General features: G+C 37.1%; 1 pseudogene; it reads left to right on the top strand.

The window, feature by feature from the left end:
* The first annotated feature begins 10,089 nt into the window (after positions 1-10,089).
* On the top strand, positions 10,090-11,413 carry LOC145086800 (syntaxin-121 pseudogene; annotated as a pseudogene).
* The last annotated feature ends 488 nt before the right edge of the window (positions 11,414-11,901 follow it).

Genomic DNA, 11,901 nt, shown 5'->3' with positions numbered 1-11,901 from the left:
TCATTTTGGTCCAAAAATGTCTGCACTAGCACCAGAGGTCTAACGTTTTCATTTTGTTGCGAGTTTAGTCTAAAGTATTTTGAAAATATCTAAAATGACAAATTTACCCTTGGTGTTTTCTTTTTTCATTTTTTATTAAACTTAGTTATTAAAATAAACAAAAAATAATATTTAAATCCCCCCCCCAAGGCATTCAAAACACCTTATATAAGTGCTAAAAGTCATAAGGATTGCATCTAAGTGCTACTCTCATCTGCCTTTTTGTTTTTATTAAGTTTATTTATCAAAACACGACCACCACCACCACCACCAAGGATACCGCCGATAGCACTTTCCATTCTTATCAAAGCCGGTAGAAGGGAGATGAAGAGAAACAGTAGATTGGAGCAGGAGACTCGAGAAGACAAAGGGTTCCCATTCTTTCTCTCCCTTCATAGTTGAAGATTGGTGAACAAATCTAGGAAATGGAGAAGACGAAGGGTGGTCCGATGGGGGAATGCAACATCGTCTTCGTCGTTTGAGAGGGAGGACAACGCCATCTTCTTTTTCAGATAACAGATCTGGATACCACCTGAAACCTCGACGAAGACGAAGACAATGATGGTGAATGATTCCATAGCTTGAAGCCAAAACAGGGAAGGTAGCGAACCAGGGTTTCGATTGAAAGATTTTTAGATTGGAGGGTCACCACTGTTATTGGAGATTTGTAAACGTGAAGCCAAAATGGGAAGGGCACCTTACACCACCAGTGATTAGGGTTTTAAGTAGATCATCAGAGACACTAGGGGTTTTGCAAAGAGGTGCAACTCTTCTTGAGTTTCTCGGAGGAAGAACATTAGAGAGAGAGAGAGAGAGAGAAGATCAATTGAGCTCTACCTGTAATTATCTCATGCATTCCACACACTATCTGATTGTTCTTTTCACAAATGTAATTTTTCTTGTGGGTTTAAAATTCTAGTAGTTCTTGATTTTATGGTTGCACATCAGGAAAGATGTAATGTTTTATTTTTCAGATATGGAAAATGTTTAAATTCATCAGATGGTGGTGGTAATTCTTGTGTTCCAGTTTATCTTGTAACGGTGTTGGTGGTGACCGCTGGGGCGGTGGTAGTGGCGGTTGTTGGTGACCAACGGTGGTGGTAGTGGTAACAATGGTGATTGACAATGGTGGTGATATCATAAATGTTAGTGGGATAAGAGAGAGGGGGTGGGGTGGGGTAGGGATAGGGGTAGTATTTTCTTTTTTTTTGTTTTATTTTTAATTATAAAAATTAAAAATGTATTTAAATAAATAAAGAAAAACTAAAAAACAAAAAGTAATGGCAAAATCGTCATTCTAAAATTTTTTAAATTAAATTGGACCAAACTCACAACAAAATAAAAACTTTGGACCTCTGGTGTTAGTCCAAATGTTTTTGGACCAAAGTGGAAATTTTGAACAAACCGCAGTGACCATTTGTGCAGTTTAGTCTTTCCTCAACTATTTTTATGGTGGAAGTCCCCTTTAAGTATATACTTAACATTTCAAGTCCCTAAATAATTACAAAACATTCAATACTAGTCCTTCAAGGCAAGAACATGTGATCTTAATTTGTTTTACATATTATTTCAAAACAAGTTCATTCGAAAGAGATAAAATTTCATGTCCTCACAAGGATGATCCATATGAGATAGATAAGATCGTTTAATAATTGTAATACCTTAAAAGCACTGAATTAATCTGTAACCAAACAATGATTTTAAAAACATTTTTGATATATGAGGATAACATAAATTAATATTAAAACATCAATTTGTTCAAGATTAAAACATGCAATGCTATAATAATAAATTTTGACTAAAATCTCATACGATTAATAAAAACCACAATAAAAAATTAAAGAATATTAAAACTAACTAGGTTTGAGGTCAAATTCATGCTAACAGCAACCAACTTTTTATGCTATTTAATTTTAGCAACACTCTTTTGTTTTCATTAGAAAGAGATAACGGTAACTTTATACCATGTTTGTAATTTTAAAATATTAATAAGATATTAATCTAACCGAATGTTACCTTCTAATTGACTTAACCTGCCTTCTAAGATTCTTTGAAAAAGTACACCTGATTATTTTCCAAGATAATTGCTTTCTATCAATGGCACATTTCACACTTTCTAAGTATTTTGTTTCGTGAGGAAATTAATTGGGCAACTTCACAAATGTTTCACGAAGACCTTACTTTCTAGAAATAGTTTTACATCATTTCCTCAACTATTTTTATGGTGGAAGTCCCCTTCGAGTATAGACTTAACATTTCAAGTCCCTAAATAATTACAAAACATTCAATACTAGTCCTTCAAGGCAAGAACATGTGATTTTAATTTGTTTTACATATAATCTCAAAACAAGTTCATTCGAAAGAGATAAAATCAGTATTTCTGATAAAGACTTTTTTTTTTCCTTTCATGTCCTCAAAAGCATGATCCATATGAGATAGATAAGATAGTTTAAAAAAATAAAATAAGACAGCGGAAGCACTGAATTAATCTGTAACCAAACCATGATTTTAAAAACATTGTTGATATGCGAAGAGAACATAAATTAATATTAAAACATTAATTTGTTCAAGCATAAAACATGCAATGCTATAATAATAAAATTTGACTAAAATCTCATACGATTAATGAATACCACCATAAATAAATTAAGGAATATTAAAACTAACTAGGTATGAAGGCAACTTCATGCCAATAGTAACCAACTTTTTATGTTATTTAGTTTTAGCAACACTCTTTTATTTTCATACCAAAGAGAAAATGGTAACTTTATAGCATGTTGTTTGTAATTTTTTTTTTGGTTTTATTCAGTTAATGTCATTTTAGCCCTAAATGTAATATTTTTAAATATTACATTTTTGACCATTGGAATGAGTTTTGCTTACAAAATGGCCTATAGTGGGATTGTCGTAATTTTTGGGCAAATCAGAGCACGCTGGGCGTACCAGCATGGTACGCGGGGCGTAAGACTTTTGATGGAGCGACGTTGTTTTGGGAGTATGCTGGGCGTACAATCCGTACTCTGGGATTACTCTGTCTAGGAGAAAAACCTAATCTTGAGGGTTTGGACCCTATTTATTGCTCCTTAAGTTTCATTTCTTCACCCCATTCGCAGCCTCCGTCCTTAGATATGTCTTCTCTTGTAAACCCTAGCCCTATTATATCTCTTTGAAGCTTGAGTGTGTGTTTTATGTGTTCCAAAGAAAGAAGAAGGTAGTGATGAAGCTTGGAAGCTAGAAGTAAGCTTGGATCTGGCAATTTTGCATCCTTATCCATCTCCAGAAGGTAAAAAGTTCCCACCTTGATGAATGAGTTGCTAGATCTAGTTTGCATGATGAAAATATGTGCTTTTGTCCCAAATATGGCCTTTCTTGTATATGACATTTAATGGAACATTTGGGCTATCCTTTTGGACGTATTTCCATGTCTTGAGCCATAAAAATATGACCTTGGCCCCTGAGATTGATTCATGCAAGCCATTAAGAGCTTTAGTGGTTAAGACAAGTTAGGGTTTTGTTGTTGGGCTTGATCTAGACATGTAGAACCATAAAGTTGGAAACTATATGATTTGGGATGCTATTTTGGGCTAAGACTGAAAGTTAGACGTAGTGTCTTGAGGAATTAAGCCCTCGAAATGAAGATATTAAGCCATTACGTACGTTGGGCGTAACTGTAGTACGTAGGGTGTACACTTGAGGGGAGGCCAATCTAGATCAGGAGTATGTGGGACGTACGAGCCGAGTATATGAGGCATGGGTTGAATTTTCTTGATTTTGACTTTGACCAAGGTTGACCAAGTTTGACTTTAGGTCAAAGTTGATGGTTTTTTATTGATGATTAATATTTCATTGGTTCTGATGTTAGTGAATTCGCGGGAGCAAATAGAGTAGCAGGGAGTGTATCATGGTGTTCTTGGGTTTCTTTATTCAGGTGAGTTTTGTCTCATTGTACCGTTGGTCGAAGGCACTAATGCTGACCCACTAGTTTTCAGTTATCTGTTAGTAGAGGGATGCCTTAGGGACTATATATGGTCAAGTAGGATAGACTGAGGACTCTTAATCTAGGCTTTCTTACCTGTTCCTTGTTTAGTTATGGTTCTAGAGTAGGATCACTTGTCGGTGTGTCTATCTTACCCCTAATTATATATGTTCATGCATTTCTTGGGTTATTGCTATTTAGTATGTCACTATGTTGTAGTTATCTGTTAGAACTGTATTTTGGTATCGAGTATTATGTGATGCTGTATGTGACAACCGTCAATTTTCGGTCAAGTCAAAGTCAACTAAGGTCAACAAGCCAAACCGGTCAACTCAACTAACCCTTGTGTACGAGGGCTTACGTTATGTATTTACTAAACAACTCGCTAATCTAACGAGAGATCATAAATCAAAAAGTGCGTAAATCTAGATCTCCTTACCCTAAAACTGTGGTACGTGGCGAGCCAAACCAATAAAACAATGTTGCATACTCATCGGGAGTATGCAAGATCCTTAAACAAGGCTTAACGGGGTTTACAAACCTTGCATTGCGAAGCTAGACACTCAAAAAGGTCACAAATGAAACCCCTCTCAATCGTTTTCACTCTATCCCTCTCTATGTGAAATCTCTCTAAGTATGTGAAATCTCTCCCAAATATCTCTTTGTATGAGAAATCTTTCCAAGAATGTCAAATCTCTCCTAAATCTCTCTAAGTATGTGAAATCTCTCCCAAAAATCTCTTTGTATGAGAAATCTCTCCAAGAATGTCAAATCTCTCCTAAATCTCTCTAAGTATGTGAAATCTCTCCCAAATATCACTTTGTATGAGAAATCTCTCCAAGAATGTCAAATCTCTCCCAAATCTCTCTAAGTATGTGAAATCTCTCCCAAATATCTCTTTGTATGAGAAATCTCTCCGAGAATGTCAAATCTCTCCCAAATCTCTCTAAGTATGTGGAATCTCTCTCAAATCTCTCTCAACTTTCTATAATCACTCGGGGCATCCCGACCCTCGAATTTGGCGAAAACAACCCAAAAACGGAAGTCTACGCGAAAAACGAATTTAAGGACCCGAAACCCCTCTTAGGACCCAAAAGTCCTCTTAGAAACCGAAACCCCTCTTAGGACCCGAAAGTCCTCTTAAGGGACCGAACCCTTCTGAGCCGAAGGCTGCTGAACCGAACCCGAAAGGTCCTCTCGGGCCCGAACCTCGCCTATACAACCGAACCCGAACCTTCGGTCCATTTCGGATCCTGATGCCTCTGACCGAGCCCTCGCTTCTGAGCCTTTGACCGAGCCCCTCGCCTTCGCTTCTCGCTTCTGGTTCACCCCATCTCGCTCCGGCTCAGCATCATTAGGGACCGAACCTCGGCCTAGGACCGAGAGGTCTCGCTGGAAGTGCTTTTCTTCCCGGTTTTCGACTAATTTCGCGTTTTAGGCCCGTTTTTAATTGTTTTAACACGGGATTTTCACCCAAAACTTTATTTTAACATATAAGACCCCTTAATTAATGATTAATCACGTTTTAAGGATAAAACCTTATCCACAAGAGAGTAGGTGAAGTACAAAGGTAGAGTGTTGACTTAGCTTTACCTTATGACACAAACAACCACTCCCACACCCACTCTATGACCAACCACACCTCCCCACCTTACCTAGGTCACTTCAATGTCCTTTCCACTCAATTATCACCCTTTTCCCACGTTTTAGGGCTGGTCACTAAACCTCTATCCTCATTTTCTTTCAATTACTCTCATTTCACCAAAGATCCAACTCCAACTTTTCCCTCAAACTTTTCTCTCTAATTCGAGATCCCAAGGCTGATTATCAAGTGTTCTTCCACTGTTGGGAAGTATAATTCATCCTCCTTGTGATTATTGCACTTCATTCTACTCAAATCATTGATTGCTTACACAAACTCCATAACTATGATGTTAGATTCTCGAAAATCTTCAAGGCATCTCCAAGTGTTCTTGAGTTAAACGCTTCCATTCTTCAACAATCATCTACTGAAATCACTTAAGGTGAGTTCATACCCCTACATTTTTATGTTTTCTTAAGTTTTTAGGGGGGGGGGGGGGGAATACAAGTTAAAACACCAAGACCATAACTAAAATTTTCTAACAGCTTTCATCAGAAAAGTTGGACTCCATTCACGGACTGTTTTGGACAACTTAAAAATTTTTGTTTGAAAAACTGTTTTAGGTGTAAATAGTCCCAGTTCTTAGATTTAAAATGACTACTCGCACATCTCCATACAATTTTCCTACAATTTATGGTGATTTTTACAAAACTGACTATTATTTCAAATACCAATCCGGACCAGTCTGTGATTATCGACTTTTTCACCCAAGTTAGAGGTCATTAAAAATCATGATAAAATTATGAGTAAACTAGACACATCTTGAGAACTCTAAGAATTTACGGATTTAGATTTCGACTTCGTATGATTTTTCTATGACTTTTCTAAAACAGTGCAGAAAGGTTTAATTTAGTTAACACCATATAACTTTCATAACACTTTGTATTATGTTGAGCAAAGTGTATAATAATAAGTTCTAAGTATTGAATGTGTTTCTTTGTTAATTTTATCATCATAAACTAAAAAGTTGTCATTCATAATAAGATTATTCATTCATTTAGAACACATATATTAAACTATAATGAGCATAGTTTATGGATTCATAGCATTAAGGCATTTTCATAAAAGAATTCTTATACATTACAAACGTTTTGGATAAACTATAATAGGTATAGTTTATTTATCATTTACTTCTCAAACTTATTTACCAAAGGTTTTCAGTTTAGTTCACGTAAATCTGTTAATGAATAAATTTGTGAGTCATTCACTTCGGGTTACTTCCAAAGTAACAAAGTCAAAAAGTCCTGTAAATTGTAACCAGAGTCTCTTGTAGGGAGAACGTGATAGTTGTGTATAGATCTATATTGGGTTTGACAAACCCACACCAGAGCTGCTTGCAACAGCTAGACCGGCAGGTCTGTGGTAACAAGTGTCATTTCAGTTTCGCGACGCCTGAAGAACGTCGCAATTACGAGGTCGTCTAAGTCAAGTATGGTTATGATAACTCACATGTGGTATTAACAAATCATAAGATTTACGTGTTCAAATTATAAATTTGCGAGTTATGTTTATTTAGCTCACTGAAATTACTTTAAGTATGGAAAAAAAATACTTGTACGTCTTCATATCAAAAAGGGTTTTATGTTCATTTAAAATCACTTTTTATATCAATTACAGATATCGTTGTATATTTTCAGTCTTGGTATTTAAGACTACACACCATTCATTACGAGAGTTTTTCTCAAATCAGAAAGGGTTTCACGCCAATTTGAAACCACTTTTATATCTTTAAGTATGACAAATACTTGTACTTTTTCGGTACTGGCATTTAGGACCACATAACTTATGTAAGGAAAATATTGGATTTTTCTTGGTAACATACATCTCTTTACAAAGATCGATTTTCAAACTCTTACCGTCAAAAGCTTATGAACTCACTAACCTTTGTGTTGACACTTTTCAAAACTACTTGTATTCTCAGGAATTCAGTGAAACAGGAAATCAACCACGTTTTGAGGATGGGACGATAAATCGTCAAACAGTTCATTTTGTATCATAATGTAATTGATTTGAATCATGTAAACATATACTTTGGTGTAATTTTTTTCAATTATATTTATGATGGTTGTATTTACTTTGAGCACTATTATACTCGTTGTTGTGATACTCTACATGAAGTCCTCCACCCCCGGACGTTTCCGCCATCCTTGGTTTGGGGGTGTGACACTGTAGTGATCTGCTAGACTTGTATCTTGGTGTCGAGTATGTTTTTATGTTGTAGTGATCTGTTAGATCGGTATCCTAATGTATAGGATGTTGCTATGCTATAGTGTATTGTTGGATTTGTATGTTATCTGTACTTACTAGTTATCATCTGGTGGAGTGCCATAGGGACTGTCTGTGGCCATGTAGGATAACCTGAGAACTCTTGGTCTAAGCTTTCTTACATGTCCCTTGTTTCGTTATGGCTCTAGAGTAGGATCATCTGTTCGGTGGCTATCTCACCTCTGGCTACTTATGGTTACGCATTTCATGGAGGTTAGCCGGTAGTGGGACTGTGTGCAGTGAGAGGAATAGTAGGCGGGAGTGAGCTGTATGATTGTTGTTTGTTTGTATTATGTGCCTTCTTGATCCTTGTTTGTTTATATGTCGACATATGGTGGTGGTGGGTTGAGGCGGTCCTGCTTTGTGCTATAGGCCAAGATACCCGGTGCAGGCTAACTGTAAGGCGAAGGCATGAAGGCTCTGGTAGAGCGATTAGGTTGAGGCGGTAGTCCAACAAACCCTGGTGTTCAAGCCTAATGACTGAGTGGACCTGATGCATGCTTGTATGTTTATCGTATGGGGTATTTTGGGAGAAACTCACTAAGCTTTACGCTTACCTAGTTGTTTACGGTTTCAAGTATCATCGGTGATTGCGGGGAGGCGAAGGTGGGACTATACACACTCATCAGCAACATTGAGGATTTCGCGTCTTCTACGATACTCTAATTTTTAATAAATCTAATGTGAAACATACGGTTTTCTTGATATGATTTATAAATTAGGAAGTTTTACCTTAATAAAAATGAAAAATTTTGGTTGTAAAAAATGGGACGTTATAAGTTGGTGTCAGAGCCCTGGTTTGAGTGAATTGGAGGAACACTTGTGTGAATCCAATCGCAAATTAAAATCCGAGAGTTTTCGCAAAATGTTTTTGAATAAGAATTTATAAAAAAAAAAGTGTTGGGTTAGGGACATAGGTCTGATCTCTTGTCATGTTCTAGTTTGATTGTTGGCTTGGGATCGGGAACATGGGCCTTAACTTAACTTTGACTTTTTCAGGAAGATGCAATGTGTATATTCATCCAGAGCCCGAGGAAGAGAGTGGTTCCCAAAATACTCATAGTTGTTATGTTTACTGAGTTTTGATTTGTTGATATATGAATTGTTAGAAAAACCAAGCTATTATGTTTTCCTTCTTTACATCTTTCTCTTTCTTTCTCTCTCTCTCTCTCTCTCTCTCTCTCTCTCTCTCTCTCTAACACATACATAAACACATTGTCCATTTTCAGTTTCATTTTATGACTCATATGCTTCTTCTTACCACCATTTTTCTTAAAACCTCTGCAGCTAAATAAAGCACACATACACAAATACATAGAGAAAATTAAGCGTATACATATACATACACAAACACACACTCACACACACATACACACACACACACACTCTCTCTCTCTCTCTCACTAACCTTTTCCTTTTGCCTGATTTCGAGGTCATAAGAGGGGGGGGGGGGGGTCACCTATTCTGATGATGCTAAACAACCCCGATGAAGTTGTGTCGAAAACCCTTCTCTTGGCCAACCTTGATCCCAAGATTTTGAACATGAGGCAATGAAATAATAAGCAACATCTTCCACATGTTTTACCAAGTAAGCCATCAAGAAATGATTAGTGAGTCACCACTGAATGCATCAAACCCTTCTCTGACCACTTGTGATTATTCACATAGATGATTACCAATATACATTAAGTTTCATATAACTTTTGTCTATTGATACAACATATTCGTAGTTACCGACAGTTGAATAACAAAAATTTTATCGCTAAAAATAAAAGCAAATGAAATATTGGTTGCTATCTCAAGAAATTTCATCTAAGTTCGCATTAGTTTTATCCTAAGAAGTTTATCCACAAAAAATTAATTCAAGTTTTTCTTGATAAGGAGTAGTTTGTATATTCTTCTTGGAGGTGAAGTTTGAGTATAATAATGGAGGGACATAATATCTATATCATATTTATAGAGGGGGTGGTAATAAAAGTTTGCCTTAATCACATGTATGTAATATTTTTAATCATATAATATTACAAAGGTTTTGAAATTTTGACAATTGGCCGCGCCATTACTTTACGACTTGGTCTGCTACTTTCCATGACACGGCCAGCCATCGATGAAGGCCACCGCGTTTTTTAAAATTCTATCTTATAAAATCTCAATTTCCGACTCTAATTCTCCCCCCAATCTCAATCAAAACTCTTGTTCTTCTAATCCGAGTAAGTCTTTGAGCGATTTACACTTCAGTTTTCGTTTTGAATTTGCATAAATTTTAACCGATCGACCTAAAATTCGAAATGAACGACCTACTCTCCGGATCTTTTTCCGGCAGCCGCGTCAGCGACATAGAGATGGGTAACGCCGCCACAACCGACGGCACAAACCTCGAGAAATTCTTCGGAGATGTGGCGGAGATCAAGGAAGAGCTAAAGGGTCTTGAAAATCTTCATAATCAACTGCAAGAGTCAAATGAACAAAGCAAAAGCCTATACAACGCCACCTCCATCAAAAACCTCCGGACCAAAATGGACAACGACGTCGCTTTATCTCTCAAAAAAGCGAAGCTCATCAAAACCCGTTTAGAGGCCCTTGATCGTTCCAGTGAAGCCAATAGGAACCTCCATGGCTGCGGTCCAGGAAGCTCCACCGACCGTACACGAATCTCCGTCGTTAACGGCCTACGGAAGCAGCTTCAATCGTTCATGAAATCTTTCACCGACCTCCGTCTGAAAATGGCGTCCGAGCATCGAGAAACTGTCCAACGAAGGTACTACACAGTCACCGGAGAAAAACCCGACGAGGGTACAGTCGATAACCTGATCTCCACCGGAGAAAGTGAGACGTTTTTACAGAAAGCGATCCAGGAGCAGGGTAGAGGGCAGGTGATGGAAACAATATTGGAAATTCAAGAACGCCATGATGCAGTAACAGTAATAGAGAGGAATCTGAAGGAACTGCATCAAGTGTTCATGGACATGGCGGTGTTGGTGGAGAGCCAAGGAGAGCAGCTAGACGACATCGAGAGCCATGTTAATAGGGCGAACTCGTTTGTGAGAGGCGGTGCACAACAGTTGCAGGTGGCAAGAAAGACGCAGAAGAATACCAGGAAATGGACATGTTTTGGGATTCTTTTGTTGTTGATTATCATCGCCATTATCGTTCTCTCAATTAGGCCATGGAAGTAGGAGTGTTGTGAAGATGACTGCGATCGTTATACGTCAGTTGTACGGGATTCTGTTTGACGCGGTGAGTAATTCGTTTTCCAACATTGTGAGATATCCGTTGAATGGTGTGGTCGTGTGGAGATGATGAGGGTATCTTTGTAATTAAACATGGGTCATGGGTTCGTGTTTTGTATTTGACGTATTATATTCTTTTCCAAAATATTTGTTTGTTTTGATTGAAAAAAGTTGTCTATTCGTTTGTATATATAACGGTTGCGCATAAATTTATATAGGGAAAAATGACTTAAAAGCTTTAGATATTTTCCATTTTGTATATACTTGGTTATTAGATATATTTTAAAACTTGTTATCTTGTACATAATCCATCTTTATGATCGGTCGATGTGAGTTTTGTCGGTTTCTGGTGTTCATGGCAAATCCAGCGAGACTTAGATAATCTTCTCCGGCGAGTTCCCGACCATGATTTTTCCGACAAGTTATAACACACAAAACCAAGATTTTGATATTCAGATCTAGAACACTCTTCATTAGAAATCATGATGAGCTCATAAATTGTAATGAACACAAATCATGGTCATCCATAAAATAAACACACATAAAAGATTTATGGGTTTGAGTTCTTGAGTTTGAGTTCGGATTTGTGTTCGTGTTCTTCATCCTTTTATAGGTTTGTTCGTCAAACACATGTATACAAAAAAATACACCACATACGCAAATATGAACAAGAAATCAGGTATACAAACGAGTTCTTTAACACACTCAATAAATCCAACTTCTACAAATCGAACACCTATATAAAATCA

The sequence above is a fragment of the Lactuca serriola genome, chromosome 2 (assembly GCF_051521515.1).
Source record: "Lactuca serriola cultivar US96UC23 chromosome 2, Lser_US96UC23_V15, whole genome shotgun sequence".
In the NCBI taxonomy this organism is placed as follows: domain Eukaryota; kingdom Viridiplantae; phylum Streptophyta; class Magnoliopsida; order Asterales; family Asteraceae; genus Lactuca; species Lactuca serriola.
Note: the sequence above shows the minus strand (reverse complement) of the source record. Positions and strands in the feature narration are given on the sequence as shown.